General features: G+C 52.9%; 1 long non-coding RNA gene across 1 annotated transcript; it reads left to right on the top strand.

The window, feature by feature from the left end:
• The first annotated feature begins 10,434 nt into the window (after window positions 1-10,434).
• On the top strand, window positions 10,435-16,661 carry LOC118676685. The gene is made up of 3 exons (XR_004974190.1): window positions 10,435-10,545; window positions 14,457-14,659; window positions 16,424-16,661. It is a non-coding gene; the product is annotated as an uncharacterized LOC118676685 (long non-coding RNA).
• Window positions 16,662-19,580: the final 2,919 nt, after the last annotated feature.

Raw genomic sequence — 19,580 nt, 5'->3', positions numbered from 1 at the left:
GGCGGATAGCGATATGTATTCCCTGGTTCCTGCGGAGGGAAGGAGTGAACAGGAAGTGGTCCCGGCCACAGTGAGCCCGTCAGACTGAACCGCTACAACAGCACAAGAGAGTTTTGTATTTTGGAAAGAACACGAATATGTTTCTAAAAGAAAAAAAATTAAATGGACAAATCCACACACGGACCAAAACTTTGCACTGGCCAATTTCAAGTCATTTCTTAGGGGCGTTGACGGTCAGCCTGCTTTTTCAGACGATGGGGGCAGGGTGGGGGTGGAGGTCGGGGCTGCTGTCGCTCTCCTCCTGCCGACCCCACCCGGGCTGTATTTTTAAGCCCCTTTTCTTGGCAAATGATGGAAACTGAGCGCAGGCAGCTAGGGCAGGAGAGGACAAAATACCACGTGCGGGCGCGCACCTTCAGTGCGATTGAAACTTCGTGGCCCGTGCGCAGAAGTAGGTATTTTGTGGAAGAGCCACACTCAAGGAGCCAAAGAGCCGCATGTGGCTCGCGAGCCGCAGTTTGCCGACCACTGTCCTATGTGATGGAGAACGAGTTCTGGCCCCTGGTGGGACCTGCTCAATTGGAAACACCACACGCCCTGACAGTGCAGCTTCCAACGACTCCATCTGTCCCTGATGTGTATTCGGGGAGCGGTGTGGCCAGTGCTCAGAGAGGCCCAGACTCGCGGGTCCCGTCTGTCCACGTGTTGGGAGGGGGCGCCCTACACTGACTGTGATGGGACAGGAACCCCGGATGCTGAGCTGAGCAGGGAGCTCTGCGTGTGCAGGAGGCGGGCCAGGCCCTCGCCTCGCCTCCACAGTTAGTGAACACCACAGGGACCCTCGAGTGGTGCAGACAGCAAGGCCCCTGGGTAAACGGTGCCGGGAAGGCTGCGGGCGTGGAGGGGACAGCGGTGAGCTGGAGGGGCTGTCTCAGTCCCCAAAGACAGCCCTGCTCACTCCTTGCCCGGGTCCAACCCTAGCAGGTCCAGGGGTCCCCAAAGGTGTGGACGGAGTCGGCAAAGAAGGAATGACACGGAGACAGCGTTCAGTTGATCAGCAGCCTAGCCAGGATCTCCAGCCAAGTTCTGGTCTGGATCTCCAGCAAAGTTCTGGTTCAGGATCTCCAGCCAGGTTCTGTGTCCAGTTGTCTTGCTAGGTTCTCCAGCCAGGTTCTCCAGGTTCTCCAGCCAGGTTCAGTCACCAGGTTCTAGTCAGGTTCTCTTGCCATGTTCTATCCAGGTTCTGTAGCCAGGTTCTGTCTCTAGGATCTTCAGCCAGGTTCTCTCGCTAGGTTCTGTCTCTAGGTTCTATCTCCAGCTTCTGTCCAGGATCTTTTGCCATGTTCTCTCCAGCGAAGTTCTTCTGTCTCTAGGTTCTGTGTAGGTTCTGTGTGTAGGTTCTGTGTCTAGGTTCTGCGTCTAGGTTCTGTTTCCTGTTGTCTTGTTACATCTGTATTTATACCAGTTGATTCCAATCCTATCAATCTCTATTCCAAAGGTCAGGGCGTTTCTTATCTCCATTCCAGGGAGTAAAGATTATGTAGCTTAAGCATGATTGTTCGTAGTTAAAGTGATTAATTACCCACCTGGCACTAGTTAAGAGGTTTTATTCCCTCCCTAACTTCAGGGGAAAATCCCTACCTGGGGAAACAACCTTTCTCAGAGACCTTGGTTAAAACACATAGTGCCAAGAAGGTGAGCAAACATATTAAGAGCAGTATGCCATATATGCCAGGTCCCTTGAAGCAGCAAGCATGGACCGGCTCCCGGCAACTCCTGTCCGTCGGTGCCAATGCATCGTTATGGGGGTCCCTTCTAATTTCTTAAGAGACACCAGAGCCCGGCTGGTGAGGCTCAGTGATTGAGCGTCATCCCATGGACCAAGAGGTCTTGGGTTCAATTCCCAGTCGGGGCACACGCCCGGGTTGTGGGCTCGATCCCCAGTAGGGGGCGTGCAGGAGGCAGCCGATCAATGATCCCCTCTCATCATTGGTGTTTCTCTCTCTCCGCCTCCCTTCCTCTCTGAAATGGATAAAAATATATTTTTAAAAAGGAATGCGCTCAGAAGCAGTCCCCCATCACGCCACCACGCAAGAACCAGCCCAGCCCCGACCGTGATGCCAGCCTGTGAGGCCCCAGCTGATTTGTTGCCTAGCAACAATTCTTTCCCCGAGCAGACACGCCTGCAGGGAATGTGGGTGTTTTTCCTTTTATGAAGTGACGTCCTATGGTCTGTGCTGCTGTCTCACCAGCAAGTGAAAGACTCCGTTTGCCGAAGTCCACCAGAACAGAACAGAAACGTGTTAGAATGTTCTCTGGAGTAACACTGGCGCTAGAGATCGGCCGGCCGAGCATCGACACGGGTAGGAGGTACGGCCATGAGTCGGAGGAAGGCAAACACTGCATGATACCATGTGTGGGTGATATAACGTCATTAAAAACCCTCATATTTTTATCTCGTGAAAACAGAGAGCATGGTGGTTACTGAGGCCTGGGGGCGGGGGAAATGGGGAGATGGTCCAAGGGTCCGAACTCCCAGCTATGAGATGGGTACGTTCTGGGGGTGCGACGCACTGCATGGCGGTGCTGTAGAGCAGTCCTGTATTCTGCGGCACTTGAAAGCTGCTCAGAGAGTAGATCTCACTGGTAGATGTTCTCACCTCAAAAGGGAAGTGGTAACGATGTCGCAATCGGTAAGCATATCAAATCAGCCCTTTGTAGGCCTTGAAGCGACAGGAAGTTAGACCTCAGTTAGACCTCAATAAAGTTGGGGGAGGAAACAAAAGGGAAGTTACAGCTTCAAAGGCATGGTCTACCGCTCCATTTCCTCAGGCCTTCCGTCTGCCGGCAGATCCCATACAGTTCTCTCCAAGAGTCTTGCTCGTTTTTATGGGGCTTATTCCTGAGTCTGATTGCAAAATAGGATCGTTTTTATCACCCATTTTCACTGACGGCTGTTTCTGCAGCAACGTTGTACAAGTGTCACTGGTCTTTGTGTTCTGATTTTGCAGCAGCTTTTCTAAAACCCTTTATTCATCTACCGGTGTATTTCCTAGGAATGCCTAAGGCGCCTGTTGAATACATCCCTGAGTAATTTCCGTTTTGCTCTTTCCTTTCCGATTCTGGAACTTCCTGTCCTAATCTTCTCGACAAGCATCTGTCACATGTGGATGAGAAAGGGTAAGTGGGTGGATCTGAGTGTTTCCCAATTAAAAAAAAAAATTCATTACGTTTTTAAAGACAATGTTTTTAATGTTTCACCGTTAAGTTTAACATTTGCTGTAAAATTTTTGTTTTTTAATAAATTGTCTTCATTATATTAAAGATATGCTCTTCTTACAGTTTAAGATTTTTTTTCATTACGGATGAGTGAATGTTAAATTTTAGAACTGCCTTTGCTGCAATTACAGTTTTTCTCCTTCAGTTGGTTTTCCCAGGATCAACACTACCTCCCCTGCACAGCCCCTGATTCTGTCTGCTGGCGTCTCGCTGCGGATGTTCACAGCTGTCTTCTCCGGGGACACTGGTCCGGAGGGTCCCCCCCTTAGAGCATCCTCCTGGGCTTTGGTGTCCTGAGGACCCAAACCGCTGTGGGCTCCAGCGCGTTGCCGAGGAGCGCTGTCTGCACCTGCGTCCCGTGGAGGCGTGTGTGCGATGCCGGACGGCTTCCTCCTGGGATGCTGGGGAAATCTTCCCTGCGGACATTTCCTCGAAGGAGACCTTATCTGTGCTCGTTTCCTCGCCGGCCTCGGAGCGCTCGGGGTGGGCGCTGCTTCCTGAGTCACGGTGGCGAAGCTGTATTTTCCTAGGAAGTTTTCCACGTGTGGGCCCGCAGGTGCCTCTAAGATCCTCTCGTCATTTTAAGCGCTGCCCCGTCTGCACGCGTGTCCCTGACTCGGTGGTGCCTGCTGGTCCCGTCTCTGCTCTTGCCTTGGTCATTTCTCCTGGGGGCGGGAGGACTTTACTTGTCCTGTGCTCTTTTCAGAGAACCAGCGCTTGTCCTTATCGATCCTTCCTGCCGCATCTTTGTTTCCCGTGTCACTGACCTGTTCTGATTTTCAGTACTCCCTTCTTCCTGTCTTCTTTGAATTCGTGGTGCAGTTCTTACTCTAGCTTGTCACCCTGAATACGTGGCTCACCAATGAACAACACTTCCTCTTTTGCAATTAAGTATTTGCCGCTAAAATGCTCACTCTAGATTGCTTCATCCTTCCAATTCTAATAGGTAGTATTTTTACCATTCACTCTCAGGTAATTCCCAATTTCCATGATATTTTATTTTACATTAAATTATTCAGAAGTTTCTTTAAATTCTCAAAGTACAGGAAATGGACACAACTTTGTTATTGATTAATAACTTGATACTGTGATCGGAAAGGGGGGCTGTCAGTACCAGTCCTTGAAGTTCCCAGGCGCCGTGGCCGCGCGGCGTCTCCGTGCTGGGCCTTTACTTGGTCGTCTTAGTAAGTGCTGAGCACAGTAGGTCCTCAGTGGACACTGAAATAACAGCAGATTCCATCCTTGATAACCACCGACTGAAAACAACTAGGCAGGCATTGCCTCTGTACCCTCTCTGGGCAACACAACCAGTAGTTCCTTATGTTGTGAAATCTCTGCCAGCGACGACAGGGAATCCGATGCTGGAGCAGGTGTCCTCGTGGCCAGCTGGGAAGGCAGGCATGTCCAGGTGTGTCTGAGAAGGTCGAGCAACCGGACGCAGGAAGCAGAGGTCACCGAGTCCTCGGGGCCTCGGGCACTGTCCTAAGTCCTGTCAGTCCTGTGACCTTCTCTCCCCCTAAGGCAGTGATGGCGAACCTATGACACACGTGTCAGAGGTGACACGTGAACTCATTTTTTTGGTTGATTTATCTTTGTTAAATGGCATTTAAATATATAAAATAAATATCAAAAATATAATTCTTTGTTTTACTATGGTTGCAAAGATCAAAAAATGTCTATATGTGACACGGCACCAGAGTTAAGTTAGGGTTTTTCAAAATGCTGACACGCCGAGCTCAAAAGGTTCGCCATCACTGCCCTAAGGGAAGGATTTCTTCCCCCTTAGGTCTCCCAGGAACTCTCCTCACCTAATTTCCCTTCCAGCCTCTGGACTTTATCAGTCCCAGGTCAGTTTTAAACCCTGGGGGTGGGGGGGCGGGGATGACCCCCTGCAAGACAAGACGGCAGCGGTTAGAGCAGGATAGTGGTCATGGTGACACAGGAAACGGCAGGAGTGACAGCTAACACCACAAACAGTGATGCCCATGCAGAAACTGGAAGAGGACAGAGGTAGTGAGGCCACCGGCAGAGAGGCAGGCTGCCGTGTGCTGTAGGAAGTCACTAGAAGGGCCCCCTGCAGGTACATGTGGCTGCTGAGTGAGCCAAGCCCGTCAGAGAGGGCAGCCACGGGGTCAGGTACATGGAGACGCGAGGAGGCTAGATTCCGGGTGGCGGGCACCCCGTAGAGAAGACAGATGCCGTATTATAAAGTTGTATACCTGAAATTTAGATACAGTTATTGACCAATGTTACCCCAATACATTTAACATAAAAAAGAAAGAGACACATCCTGTCTGCTTCCACTTGCATTGGGCCCTTAGGAACACGAGATTCAGAGACAGAAACGAGAAGGGAGGCCCAGGGCCTGGGGGAGGGGAGCGGGCGGCTGTCATCTCTGGGTACAGAGCGTCGGTTGTGCACGGTGAGAAGCGATCTGGAGATGTAAACGCAGAGAGCAGGTGCTCTGTGGGGTCTGGCTTCCCTCACTCTGTGCTTTAAAAAGTCAAAAGTGTCCATCATTCATCTGCTCCTTCGCATTGCGAAACAATATGCACGGGCGTATCACCATTTACCCACTTACCTGTGGGTGGACATTTTGGTTGTTTCTAGGTCCTTGGCAATTATCCTATATAATAAAAGGCTAATATGCAAATTGACCAAATGGCAGAACTGATCGCTATTATGTGCACTGACCTCCAGGGGGCAGATGCTCAATGCAGGAGCTGCCCCCTGGTGGTCATAGACTCCTGCGGTCAGCCAGAAACCGGGCTCACGGCTGGCGAGTGTAGCAGAAGTGGCGGGAGCCCCTCACACCTCTGTAGCAGCTCTAAGGATGTCTGACTGATGGCTTAGGCCTGCTCCCAGACACCCCCAAATGGCTCTCAGACTGCGAGAGGGCACAGGCCGGGCTGAGAGACCCCCCCCACCCCGGTGCACAAATTTTGTGCACCGGGCCTCTATATATATGAAAGCCTAAGCAACTGTTACAACTGAACAACCAGAACAACCGATCGGTCAGTTCTATGACATGCACTGACCACCAGGAGTCAGACGCTCAACACAGGAGCTGCCCCCTGGTGGTCAGTGCGCTCCCACAGTCAACCTCCCCGTCGGCAAACCTCCTGTGGTCCCTCCCTCTTCTCTCCCCCTGCCTGGCAGGCCCCGTCTGGCAGGCCCCAGCCAGCAGCCAGCAGCTGGCAGCCGGCATTCCCTGGCAGGCCCGGCCCCGATCGGGACTGGGCGAGATGGCCCCAATAGGCCCTGATTGCTGGCCAGGCCTAGGGACCCCAACTGTGTACAAATTTCATGCACTGGGCTTCTAGTTATGAATAAAATTGCTGTGGACATTTGTGTACAAGTCTTTTAATCTTGGCTAAACACGTAGGAGTGGAATTAAATCATATGCATAACTTTATAAGAGGTTGACAAGCTGTTTTCCAAAGTGGTTTTACCAAACAATGCTACCACCAGCAACGTATGAGAGTCCCGGGTGCGCCACATGCCTAGCAACACTTGCTATTCTCGTGTTAACGTTTAGCCCTTCTCGTGAGTATGTGTGGCTTTAGCTGGCACTTCCTGATGCCCAATGATGTGAAGCAGCTTTTCGTGTGTTTATTGTATTGCAAATACTGTCTTCAAGTCTGTGACTTGCCCTTTTATTTTAACAGCGTCTTGACAAAAGTAAAAGTTTTTGACTTTAACAAAGTCCGGTTTTCCAATTTTTTTTAATGGATCATGTTTTTTGTGTCTAGCTAAAAATTCTTTGCCTACCCCAAGGTTTCAGGGATATTTTTCTTATATGTTCATCTACAAGTTTTATATTAAGGGATAGGACCCATTTCGAGTAATTTTTCATAGGGTACAGGGTAAACATCAAGATTCCCATTTTCCATGTGGCTGTCCGTTTTTTCCTGAACAATTTGTTGAAAAGAGCTTATTTTCCCCAAACTGAGTTGTCCTGGCCACTGTGTCAAAATGTATTGCCTATATATCCGTACTCTCGATATTGTTCCACTGATCTATATGTCTGTCTTTATACCTACACCCCACTGCCTCACTTACTACAGGCGAATATTAAATCCTGGCATCAGACAATGTGATTCTTCCAACCTTGTTCTTCATTTTCAAAATCATTTTCACTCTTGTAGGCTCTTTGCATTTATAAACTTTAGGATCAGTTTCTCAATTTCTACAAAGAACCTGCTGGAGTTTTAGTTGGGATTGCATTGATTCTACAAATCAATTTGTAGATTATTGATATATATATATATATATATATATATATATATATATATATGTCACATGGTCTATCTACCTATTAATTTACATCTTTAAAATTTTCTCTCACCCTGACCGGTTTGGCTCAGTGGATAGAGCGTTGACCTGCGGACTCGGGGGTCCCAGGTTCAATTCCGGTCAGGGGCACGTACCTTGGTTGCGGGCACATGCCCAGTGGGGGGTGTGCGGGAGGCAGGTGATCGGTGTTTATCTCTCATCAATGTTTCTAGCTCTCTATCCGTCTCCCTCCTTCTCTATAAAAAATCAATAAAATATATTTTTTAAAAAATTTTCTCTCAGCAATATTGTGAAATTTTCTGTACATATTTTAAGATATCCCTGAGCACTTTATGGTTTCAGAAACTATCATAAATGGTATTTTACTTGAATTTTCAGTTGTTCATTACTAGGATATAAAAATGTAATTGGCTTTTGTATAGTGATCCTGTATCCTGCAGCCTCACCAAATCAGTTGTCCCCAACAATATTTTTGGTAGATTCCTTAGGGTTTCCTATTTGCACGATCATGCTGTCCATGAAGAAAAGTCGCTTTCCTCTTCCCAATATGGACGCCTTCGATTTCTTCTTCCTGCAGCCCTAGGGCTGCCTGCGCCACCTGAATAGGACAGGCGAGGCGCCCTTGTCCTGCTCCCAGTCTCAGGGAGGAGGCGGTCAGCGTTGCCCCAGCGGGATATCAGCGGTGCGAGGGTGTTTTTGTAAATGTCCTTCCTACGTTGAGGCAGATCCTTTCTGTTCCCCGGTGGCCGACGGTCCATGAATGGGCACGAAGCTCCGTCAAAAGCCTGGTGTCTTCTGAGGGTGTGCGTCTGTGGAGCTGCTGTGCATGAGTTAACCCAGCAGGCCTGCGACCGTTAACCTTTGTGAGGTGGGCCTCGGGCTGCCATCCGAGAACTTTGGGAGGGTCCCCACCCCCCTAAACTCAGGGGCGTGGCTCGCGGTGCCCAACCCGTTTGTGCAAACAGCATGGTTCAAGCTGCGCAACCGATTCCCTTCTTGGCGTCTGGAATGTGTGCCAAGCGGAGGTGGCCTATGAGACCGGCCCCAATAAAAGCCCTGGGTGGAGTCTCTAATGAGCTTCTCTGGGAGCCAGCAGCTCACGCCTGGGTCACGCCTGCTGCTGGGGAGCCAGGCGCAGGGAGAGGGCGTCGGGAGCTTACACCTGGTCCCGGCCAGACCTCACCTCCTGGCTGATTTTGCTCTATGTCCTTTTGCTGTGTGAACCTCAGCCATAAGTGTGCCTGTGTGTGAGTCCCGTGAGTCTCAGGGAATGCCTGAATCTGGCGTGGGGACGGCCAACAGAAATAGTGCCCAGTTTCCGCCTTTATCCTGTGTTATATTAACTGACTTTGACAATTAAACAGTCTTGAATTCCTGGAATAAATCCACTCAGCATATTACCTCTCTATGTGGTATTCTCTCTCTATGTCTATCAACGGGTAGAGTTATTTATAATGTTATATATAATTATTACATAAATACGTATTATATGTTGTTACTTATATTTTGTTAACACATTAAGTATTTTGCATCTATATGAACAAGGGACATCGACCTATGATTTTCTTTCTTTATAATAATTTTGACAGATTGGGGTAATACCTGTCTCATAAAAAAATTAGTTTGAAAGTGTTATTTCTCCTTCTATTTTCCAAAATATTTGTGTAGGATGGGTATTAGATCGTTTTTAAACATTTTATAGAATTCTCCAATGAAGCCATCTGGGCCTGGTATCTTCCCTGTCAGCAGTAAAATGGCAAATTTAATTTATTTAATAGATATAAGGCTATGAAGGCTTTCTATTTCTTCTTGAGTCAATTTCAATAATGTGTAACTTTCAAAGAATTTGTTTCATCCATAAGTTGTCAAATTTAATCAGTTGTACTGATTGTTCAAAATATTCCCTTATAATCTTTTTGGTTGTAGGATTCATGGTGACAGCCTTCTTTCATTCTTGATATTGATATTTTGTGGTTTTTATCTTTTTTTTCTTAATCATTCTGGCTAGAGGTTTATTGATTTTATTAACTTCTTTAAATAACTATTGGTTCCATTGATTTTTTTTCTATTGTTTTACTATATTCTATTTTATTAGTTTCCACTTTTATCTTTACTTGTGCTCGTGTATGGTTTAATTTGCATTTTGTCCCCTAATCTCTTAAGGTGGAAACTTAGATCATTCATTTTAAAGACTTTTTTTCGTAATATATGTATTTGATGCTATTAACTTCCCTCTAAGCACTGCTTTAGCTGCATGTCACACATTTTGATATATTGTGTCTTTATTTTCATTCAGTTCAAAATATTTTCTAATTTTCGCTGTGATTTCTTCTTTCGCTCATGGGTTATTTAGAAATGTACTTATTTTCCTGACATTGGGAGATTTTTCCAGAGCTTTTTCTGTCCTTTGTTATTGTTTATTTGCTTAATTTGAGCTGAGTTCCAGGGCAAAGGGTTGTTAACAGTTGGTGCTGTCCTTGGCTGGACGCCTCCCGGACACACTATTGCCTTTACTGAGCCAGCAAACCTTTTTGTGCTGTGTCTACCGCAAAGGTCTATTTCAGATGTGGGTTCTGAGTTGATGAAATCTTCATACTCATGTTGCCATTTAATATTGTAGACTTAAAGCAAAAGCAGTCATTAATTTTAAGTTTCAACACTTGGGCCCTTGTGCTTTATTAAACTTTTGGACTTTAACCCATGATTAGATCATTTCATTTGAACCTAAAAAAAAACAAGCAAACAAAACACACACACACACACACACACACACCCCCCAAGATCTCTGAATCGGTGGAGCACAGAGAATGTTATGGCAACGAAGCTACTCTGCAAACCCTCAATGGTGGCCCAGGCCTTGGCACATTTGTCCAAACCCTTAGAATTCACGGCAGCAGAGTGAACCCTGATGCACACTGTGGACTTTGGGCGATGAAGGTGCGTCCACGCAGCTCATCGACTGTAACAAAGGTACCACTCCGGTGCGGGGCGTGATAGCAGGGGAGGCCGTGCCCACGTGCGGGCGGGGCGGACCGGGGAACTCTGCACTTTCTGCTCAATTTCACTGGGAACCTAAAATAAAAATAAAGTCTTTTTTTTAAAAAGTAATAATAAGATCTCATGCCATTCCTAGTGCTGGAGTAATGTTTACCACTATTTTCACATTTGTTGCTGCTACTAAATTACTTTAGTTTCTCTAAATTGCTTTAGTTACATGGTTTCCAGTGTGACTTTTTAAATATGTTTTTATTGATTTTTAGGAGAGAGGAAGGGAGATGAGAGAGAACCCTTGATGGGTTGCCTCCTGCATGCCCCCTACTGGGGATCAAGCCTGCAACCCGGGCATGTGCCCTGACTGGGCATTGAACCCAGACCTCTCGGTCCCTAGGTCAGCGCTCAACCCACTGAGCCACACCAGCCGGGCCAGCGTGACTTTTTAAACTCCCCCTGACACTTTAATAAGCTTGACCAGGTGGCAGTAAAACTGCTCAGAGGGAGCCTGTGTTATTTTAGAAATGGAGCCCTTCAGGACGCCATCCAGTCCCCGGGGTGTGAGTCAGCGACTCAATTAATCTGATCTTAAAGGAAAAACACCCCCGTCCCCGGCCACCGGCCGCCCTCCCCGCGGAGGGCAAGATCAGCCCCATGTGCTGGCGGCGGCCCCTCCCAGCAGCGCGGGCGCTGGGTGAGTAACAGCAGGCCTGAGTCACGAGGGCTGAGTGACACACGGTGAAAAATCAGTGCCTTTCAGGCAGTTCCTGTTGCCTAATATGGACTCTGAGCAGATGCTCTAACTCCGGGGCCCCACCTGTGACCCAGAGGAACGCTTCCCTGCAAGGTGTCGGCCGATTTCCCGGTCCCCGCCCAGCGCACCCCCTGACCAGCGCGGGCCGTTCTGCTGGTTTTGTTTTCTGTTCTGTGTGGAAGCATCGCGGTCCAGGTTGCCCTTCCTCCCAGGGAAAGCTCCCCCCACCCCCAGCCCCCCCACCGCCGTCATGCAGGTGCCGGGTTTGTGGCGTTAGGAAGCAGGGACAAGGCCCCGAGAACAGGGGGCTCCTGAGTAGGACCTGGAAGGTGGGGCCGCTCCTGGGATAGGGCTTTCCCAGCATCACCACTGCGACCTCTCAGCCCAGAACGGGTTGGGGGGTGGGGGCAGGGGCGACGGCGCAAATGATCTCCATCGCCAGCCCCCTCGGCTCGGAAAGGGGGAAGTGGGACAGGGCCTCCTCGTCCTTCCAGGAGCAGAGACGATGCAGTTACAGATGACAGCTTCAGAGAAGTGAGTCAAGCGTGGAAAAAGCCATAAGGAAAGGAGGCCCTTTCCAAGGAAGTGACAGCAGATTCGCAAACGGAATGACTCACACGCTGCTCTCCAACTGCGGCTGAGTCACTAGCAAGCCCTTAAACCTCCCGGCCCGAGTCCTCCTTCAGGAATCCACGCCGAGTCTCCGCATCCCCGATTCACCGGCCTCGCGTAGCCTCCCCGAGGCCCGAGCCAGTCACCGTCTGCAAAACACCCCTTGGAAGTGCTTGCTGAAAGGCCTGACTCAACCCCAGGTTTCTCCTGAGTGAATCAGGAGTCTGGATGGTAGAAACAATTATAAATGCATTAGAAACAGGCGCTGATTAAAAATATAGAGATGGCGCCCGGCCAGTGTGGCTCAGTGGTTGAGCGTCGACCTATGAACCAGGAGGTCTGGGCTCGATTCCCGGTCAGGGCACATGCCCCGGTTTGGGGCTGGATCCCCAGTAGGGGGCATGCAAGAGGCAGTCGATCAATGAGTCTCATCATTGATGTTTCTATCTCTCTCTCCCTCTTCCTTCCTCTCTGAAATGAATAAAAATAAAATATATATGGAGAGGAATGCCTTCTAGCAGAAACCTGTATTTCTGAGCCCTTCTTTAGGAGGTGGGTCCCTTGAAGGAGGACATTGAACACCAACCGCGGAAGGAGGAAGCGGCCTTGTCCGCACGTCTACCAATTAAGGAGGAAATGTTCAAAGTAGACAGCCACCAGATGGCTCATTATAGAAAAGCCATTAACAATAGCTGTGGCTGGGTGGTTCAGTGGCTAGAGCGTCGTCCCGTGCACCAAGGGGTGGCGGGTTCGCTTCCCAGTCAGGGCACATACCTGACTGCAGGATCGATCCCTGGTTGGAGCCCATACAGAAGGCAACCGACCAATGTTTCTCTCACTCCCCCTTCCTCTCTCTAAAAGCTAATAAAAACAAGTCCTCAGGTGAGGATTTAAAAAAAAATTTAACAACAGGTGGAATTCTCTGGAGCCCGGGCCTGAATTATGCGGCCTAAGAGTCTAGACTCGGCTGTTTCGGAACCAGAAACGAGTGGGTGACCCAGGGATGGTCCCAGGAAATGGTGACCCACGTCCACTCCAAGACTCTAATCATCAACGTCGGGACCAGCCCAGACTTCCTCCGCGCGGGTTCGAGAACGAGTGGCGGGGATCAGCGGTCGCCTCCGGAAGCTCGGAGACAGGGAAGGAGATACGACGTCAGATTTAAGTGTCAGGAGACTCGGGCCCCCCCCCCCCCCCCCCCCGCCCAATACACACACACACACCCCCTTTGCAGAGGGCAGTGTTGCTGTCGGCCTCAGGGAGGTGGAATATAGATAGACAGTAATCATTGCCCTGGACCATGCAAACCTTATGGGTTTTACAACGCGCCTGAGACCCTCCTAACCTTTGCCAGCTGGGTGTCCACGGGACAGCCGCGCGGAAGTGAGACCCCACGGCGGGAAGGGGGCGCGACAGGCCCGCTGGGTCTCGTCAGGGGATTTCCGATCCGGCTCAGGGCAGAGGCTAAGTCGTTCCCCGAGGCCTGGAGAGGGGTCCGTCTGGGGGCACGTCCCCAGGGGGCTGCCTGGTAGAGCGGGAGGACGGAGTTGACAGCCAGAAGACCTGGCTGCCGGTCCCCACGCTGCCACTTCCTGGGATGAGGCTGGGGAAGGTACCCACCCCCTCTGGGCCTCGGCTTCCGCTTCTGTAAAAGGTGGGCAAGCAAACGGCCTCCCGGGGTGGCCGCTGAGTAAGGGGAGACGAGGAAAAGCATGTGTGGGCCCCCCGGGGTGTGGAGCCAACGAGAATCCTACAGCTACTGGGACGCAGTCTGCTCTCTTTTTTAATCCTCACGTGAGCATGTGTTTTTATTTATTTTAGAGAGAGAGGAAGGGGGAGAGAGAGTGGAGGGGGAGAGGGGGAGGGAGAAAGAGGAGAGAGGGAGAGAGAGAGAGAGAGAGAGAGAGAGAGAGAGAAAGAGAAACATTCATGGGTTGCCTGCCATGCTCGCCCTGACCAGGGGTCGAACCCGCGTCCTAGCATGTGCCCTGACCGGGAATTGAAACGGAAACCTTTTGGTGAACGGGAGGATGCTCCAACCAACAGCCGCCCAGCCAGGGCTTGGCTCTCGTTCTTTTATGCTTGTGGTCACTCACGGTTAAAGTATGTAAAAATTCTCAATGATTCAGAGGAAAACACTTTCCAAGTCATTCTCGAGGATACGTTCTGAAGGTCACGTGTGTGAGGGCTGCCTTCCACATGAATAAACAGCTCTGCACACTCACCTGAGGTCCTTCCAGCTGCCTCAGAAGCCATCGCGTGTAAATAAAGATGCGTTACACCCCCGGCTGGTGTGGCTCAGTGGATAGATCGTCGGCCTGGGGACTGGGGGGTCCCAGGTTTGATTCTGGTCAAGGGCACATGCCCGTGTTGGGGGCTCGATCCCCAGTAGGGGACGTGCAGGAGGCAGCTGATCCATGATCCCCTCTCATCATTGATGTTTCTCTCTCTCCCTCTCCCTTCCTCTCTGAAATCAATACAAATACATTTTTTTAAAAAAGACATGTGTTCTATGTGTGTACAGAGCAGACTGTGTGTCCTGTGTCCTGAAAACCACGTCCCAAGCATCGCAAATACTCAAAACACCTTGATGAGAGGTGTGCTTACAACGAGGAGCTACGGGACTCTGATGGGTTCCTGCCTTCTCCCCGCTCCGCCTCATTCCCGGGGGAAACGCCAACCGTCCGACCGACCGTCCAACCGACCGACCGTCTGACCGACCGTGGGGTGAGCGCTGGCCCCTCCGATTTACAGCCTTTCCCTGCGAGCCACCCCTCAGGCCGCGAGCAGGATGCTCCGTCCATATGTGCCTTCCTTCTCCCCCTCGCCAGGCCGCTAAGCCAACTGAGGCTCAGAAGCCAGAGTCCCCGCTCCGCCGGGTGATCAGCGATGACGTGCGGGCACCAGTCCCGGTGGGAACCCACTGGTGTTTGGGGAGCCCAGGGGCTCCGCCCTCCCCGAGGCCTTGGTGGCTTGCAGGAGAGTGTGGTATCCAAACTGTAGGCTTCCTTTCCCCGCAAAGAGCCATCCTGCATCTGTGCCGGGGCCTGAAGAGCGAGTGGACGGAGTGGCTTCGGATGCGAGTGGAAGGGGCGTGTCGGGTGGAGCAGGGCGAGGGCAGTCACGGCTCACGCGCAGGCGAGCACGTATGTGCGGGACCTTTGCTCCCCCCCGAGCTGAGGGCTCACGGCTGACACCGGCCGGCGCCCACGCGGGAGCCAGACGCCTCCGCACGCTCAGAGATGAGGTGGGGTCAGGCGCTGGGCTCACCTGAACCGCAGCTGGAGTCCAAGGTCCCCGCCCACGGGCGGCCTCCCGGTGATAACTGCGGGCGGAGAGGGCGCCGGCCTCGCTTCCTGCCGCTTCCACCCTCAGACAAGCCGCCGCCGCCGCCCCTCACTCACCCGGGCGGGGGTGGCCGCTCGGGTCAGGGTCCCCACCCCGGGTGAACTTTCTTCTTTTTCTTTTCCCCAAATATGTGTTTATTGATGTCAGAGAGGGAGGGAGAGGGAGGGAGAGAGAAACATCAATGATGAGAGAATCGTGGATCGGCTGCCTCCTGCCCGCCCCACACGGGGGATCAAGCCCGAAACCCGGGCCTGTGCCCTGACCGGGGATCGAACCGTGACCTCCTGGTTCATAGGTCGACCCTCAACCACTGAGCCACGCCGGCCGGGCTAATTTTTTCTTTAAAACTCATCCTCGCCTGCCTCCCTGCGCTGTTATATCCCCGCTGATCTGCCCGCCAAGCCTCCACGTGTTATTTCACGTCTCCTGTCCTTCACTCTGCAGTGTCTCCTCCTGGCCGCTGGAGGACTGGGCTCCACAACGCCCTTGGCAGGGGGGCGGCTCGGCTGGAGACCTTTCGGACCCTCCGCTGCCGCAGACCCCGCGGCCGGCCTTCCAGGGTGGAATCCGGCCCAGACCTGCTTCGCCAGGTCTCCCCTGGAACTGCCCTGCCCCCGTCCAACGTCCAACGGGCGGCCCCCTCCCAGAACAGCCACAGGTCTCAGGCCCGGAGCCCCGGGACGTCCTCCTCTCCTCTCCTCTCCTCTGTGCCCATGAAGCCCCCCCTGACAGGTGTACCCCTCTGGGAGCCTCACCCAACCATCACTTGGGTTTCCTTACCCTCATCTTGAATGCACTGCGGGCCCCAGTCAGACGAGGCTGGCACCTTGGGGAGGGGGGTGTGCCCGAGATGTGGGCCCCCACTCTGAAGAGGCGGGCACCTTGGTGGGGGGTGTGCCCAAGATGTGGGCCCCCACTCTGAAGAGGCGGGCACCTTGGGGGGGGGGTGCCCGAGACGGGGGGTGGGCCCGCTCAGACGTCCGGTCCCGCGGACCCTCCCTGCAGGATTCCCCGCCCCAGCCTCGCAGCCTCCCTGGTTGCCATGGCGCCTGGCACACTGCCCGAGTTTACAGTCATTTCCCTGTTAGATTACAAGCTCCTTGGAATAGGTGGTGCTTTACTCATCTCTCATGCCCCACGCAGGACATTATCTCAAAACGACTGTCGAATGAACACGCTCAGCAGTTAGAGGCCCCATCAGAGCCACTGACCTCCTGACCCGGCTCACGGAGGAGCCGTCCGCCCTCCCCTCGGCCGGCACCACACCAGCCGCCCTGCGTCTTACGAAAAGGCCAGCCCGGCCGGCGTGGCTCAGTGATCGACCATCGACCTACGAACCAGGAGGTCAGAGTTCGACTCCCGGTCAGGCACATGCCCGGGTCACGGGCTGAATCCCCAGCGGGGGGTGTGCAGGAGGCCGCTGATCAATGGCCCTGTCTCATCACTGATGTCTCCCTCTCTCTCTCTCTCCCTCCCGCTCTGAAATCAATAAAAATATGTTTTCAAAGAAGTTCACGTGGGTTCACCTCGGTGTTCATCAGACGCTGTGCGAAATCCTGGGCGAGTTCGAGCTCTGTCAGATACAATCAAAGCGTCACAGGAGAGCACACGGCGCCTACTTCCATATGCCGGCCCTTCCCCTGGCGTTGGCATTACAGGCCGGCCGCGCCCGCCTTCTGCACATGCCCCTCAAACATGCGAGCTGTTCAGGTCAATGTCACACCTGAGCAGAGGGAGGGGGCGGGGGGAGGGGGCCCCGCGGGGTCTGCTGTCACACACACTCACTCCTGCTCCCTCCCCCCGCTCCCCAGCAGCTCTGCACGATCCCCGCTCGCAAACATCGGCCCGTCCTGAAATTGCACATCATCCCGCTCGCCTCTCATCTCCTTCCAGCCGCACAGCAGTCCCCTCCCGGCCGCCCACGGCTTTTCCGGTCCCCGGACCTTCTGGGCGCTAAAGTGCCATGTGTTTCTCGTAACCGTGACACTAATGGGTCACCCCCGCGTGTATGTCATGCCTGGTTCAAAGCCTCTCGGTGCTTATGACCGCCGGGTTATTAGCATGCCATTAATTGACATAATAATTCCATCGTGTAATCAGCAATTACACTCTCCACGGAGGAAAGCACAGCTCAGGAACATGAAGCAACCAGGCCCAGGACAGCACAAGGTCAAAACCCAGGGCCGCGCTGGACACACGGCGTCCCGGCCCGGGGCTGCACTCGCGAGGCCAAGGCCACACTTCCTTACCTGCCCCCGTGGCGAGCTCAGAAACATGCCCCGAGGAACTGGAACAGGCAGCGCAAAGAGAATGCCATCTCCTAACATAGCCCTGGCCGGTGTGGCTCAGTGGATAGAGCGCCGGCCTGCGGACTGAAGGGTCCAGGGTTTGATTCCGGGCAAGGGCACGTACCTGGGTTGCAGGCTCCTCCCTGGCCCAGGCCCTGGTCAGGGCATGTGCAGGAGGCAGCCAATCGATGTGTTCCTCTCACATCAATATTTTTCTCTGTCTTTCCCTCTCTCTTTCACTCTCTCTAAAAATCAATAGAAAAATATCCTTGGGGGAGGATTAAAATTCATTAATTTTGAAAAATAACATCTAATCCCCAGCTGCTCGGTTAGCTGAACAATTGCCATGCCTTCTTATGTCTCTCTGTCCGGGGAGACCTGTCCCTAACCCCTGGCATGGCCTTTCCCTCCCTCAGAACTCCTATGCGGCTGCCTCTCCGCGGCTCTCAGCTTTGGGTGCTGAGACACAATTCAGATCATGTCCCTGTTCAGATCAACCCCCCTCCCCGCCCCCTCGTTCCCCCCGCCCCCCACTCCCGGCCCCCGGCTCCCTCACCACTCGGAGCAAAAGCCAGAGTCTTCACTGCGAGGCCTCCCATGATGGGCCCTGCTCCCTCCAGGTCCTCACACCCAGCCCTGCTCCCCTTGCTCCCTCCATTCCCACCACGCTCGGGTGTTCCTCAGCACCCTGCTGCCCCAGGGCCTTTGCACACACTCTTCCCTCGGCCTGGAATGTCCCCCCAGATGGCCATGTGACTCACATGCTGTGGAGGCCTTTACTCAGGTACCCCTCCTCAGGGACCCCCTGCCGCTACCCAGTGTGCTCAGACCTGGTCCCTGCCTAACGTTTCCCCTGCTATTTGACACCATCCAACATGTTTTCCTTATTTGTCCTGCCTGTTGTCACTCACGACCCAGCACAGCAGCCCAGGGAACGCAGCGGAGTAGAAACACGCGTCTTGGGAGGGGGTCGATGTGCCGTCGTGACTAATCCCACCCTGGACCGAGCTCGCTGGCTCCTTCTGCTACCGCTGCGCACGATCACCAAGGCCCTTGTGGTTTGAATTACTTTAAAACTCGGAATACTGTGAATTTCCGGTGAGTCATTCCAAGGAACATGGTAGTTGTGGGGAATGAAGATGTTTCAGAGCAGCTCCGAGCGCTGCCGGCCCAGGGCCCAGCGAGAGGCCGTCCTGCTGAACTCATTTTCCTGCTCCGAGGACAGAGGCCGCCGGCCGGGCGCTGAGCGTGGCTGCGCTCGGTCCTTCCCGAGGAGGCCCCGCGCGCTAAGGGCTCCTTTAGAGGCTCCGGACGAAGCTCCTGTCCATTCCGGTTCATGTTTTTTATTTTTATTTTTTTTAAAAGCATTTCTTATTTTCAAGGTTAGAAGTGACTGTATTATACCAAAAAGGTTCTTACAAGTTACACAATGAGATTTTTAAAAAAGAGGAGAGAGAGAGAGAGAGAGAGAGAGATTTAAAAATAACACACCTACTCAACTGAAGTCAGCGTCACCGAGAGCGGCCACGGCGCGGCCCGGGGGCAAGCCATTCGGCAGCTGGGCCTGAGCTTTGCACTTGTTGGAGGTGAAGGGGCCGTTTCCTTGTTCAGACGCTGAATGTGCGCCCGACTCCGTCCCCGTGCAATCGGCGGGGGGGGGGGGGGGGGGGGGGGGGATGTGCATGGAGGGCTGGCACCAGGTGACTGGCATCACTTTGGTGCCACCATCCACCCCTCTGGGGGCAAAGCCCAGGCTGAGCGTCAGCTTCTGTCCCCAATTCTTCCCTGCTGGTCCCTCCCCGCGGCCCCCAGCCCCCAGCCCCCAGCCTCCAGCTCCAGCCCCCAGCCCCTGCCCCACAGCCCCCAGCCCCCAGCCCCCAGACCCAGCCCCCAACCCCTGCCCCACAGCCCCCAGCCTCCAGCCCCCAGCTCACAGCTTCCAGCCTCCAGCCCCCAGCCCCCAGCCCCAGCCCCCAGCCCCAGCCCCAGCCTCCAGCCCCCAGCCCCCAGCT

Source organism: Myotis myotis, unplaced genomic scaffold, assembly GCF_014108235.1.
Source record: "Myotis myotis isolate mMyoMyo1 unplaced genomic scaffold, mMyoMyo1.p scaffold_m19_p_2, whole genome shotgun sequence".
NCBI classification, from domain to species: Eukaryota; Metazoa; Chordata; class Mammalia; order Chiroptera; family Vespertilionidae; genus Myotis; species Myotis myotis.
The sequence above is the reverse complement of the archived record's forward strand: the minus strand, read 5'-3'. Positions and strand labels throughout refer to the sequence as shown.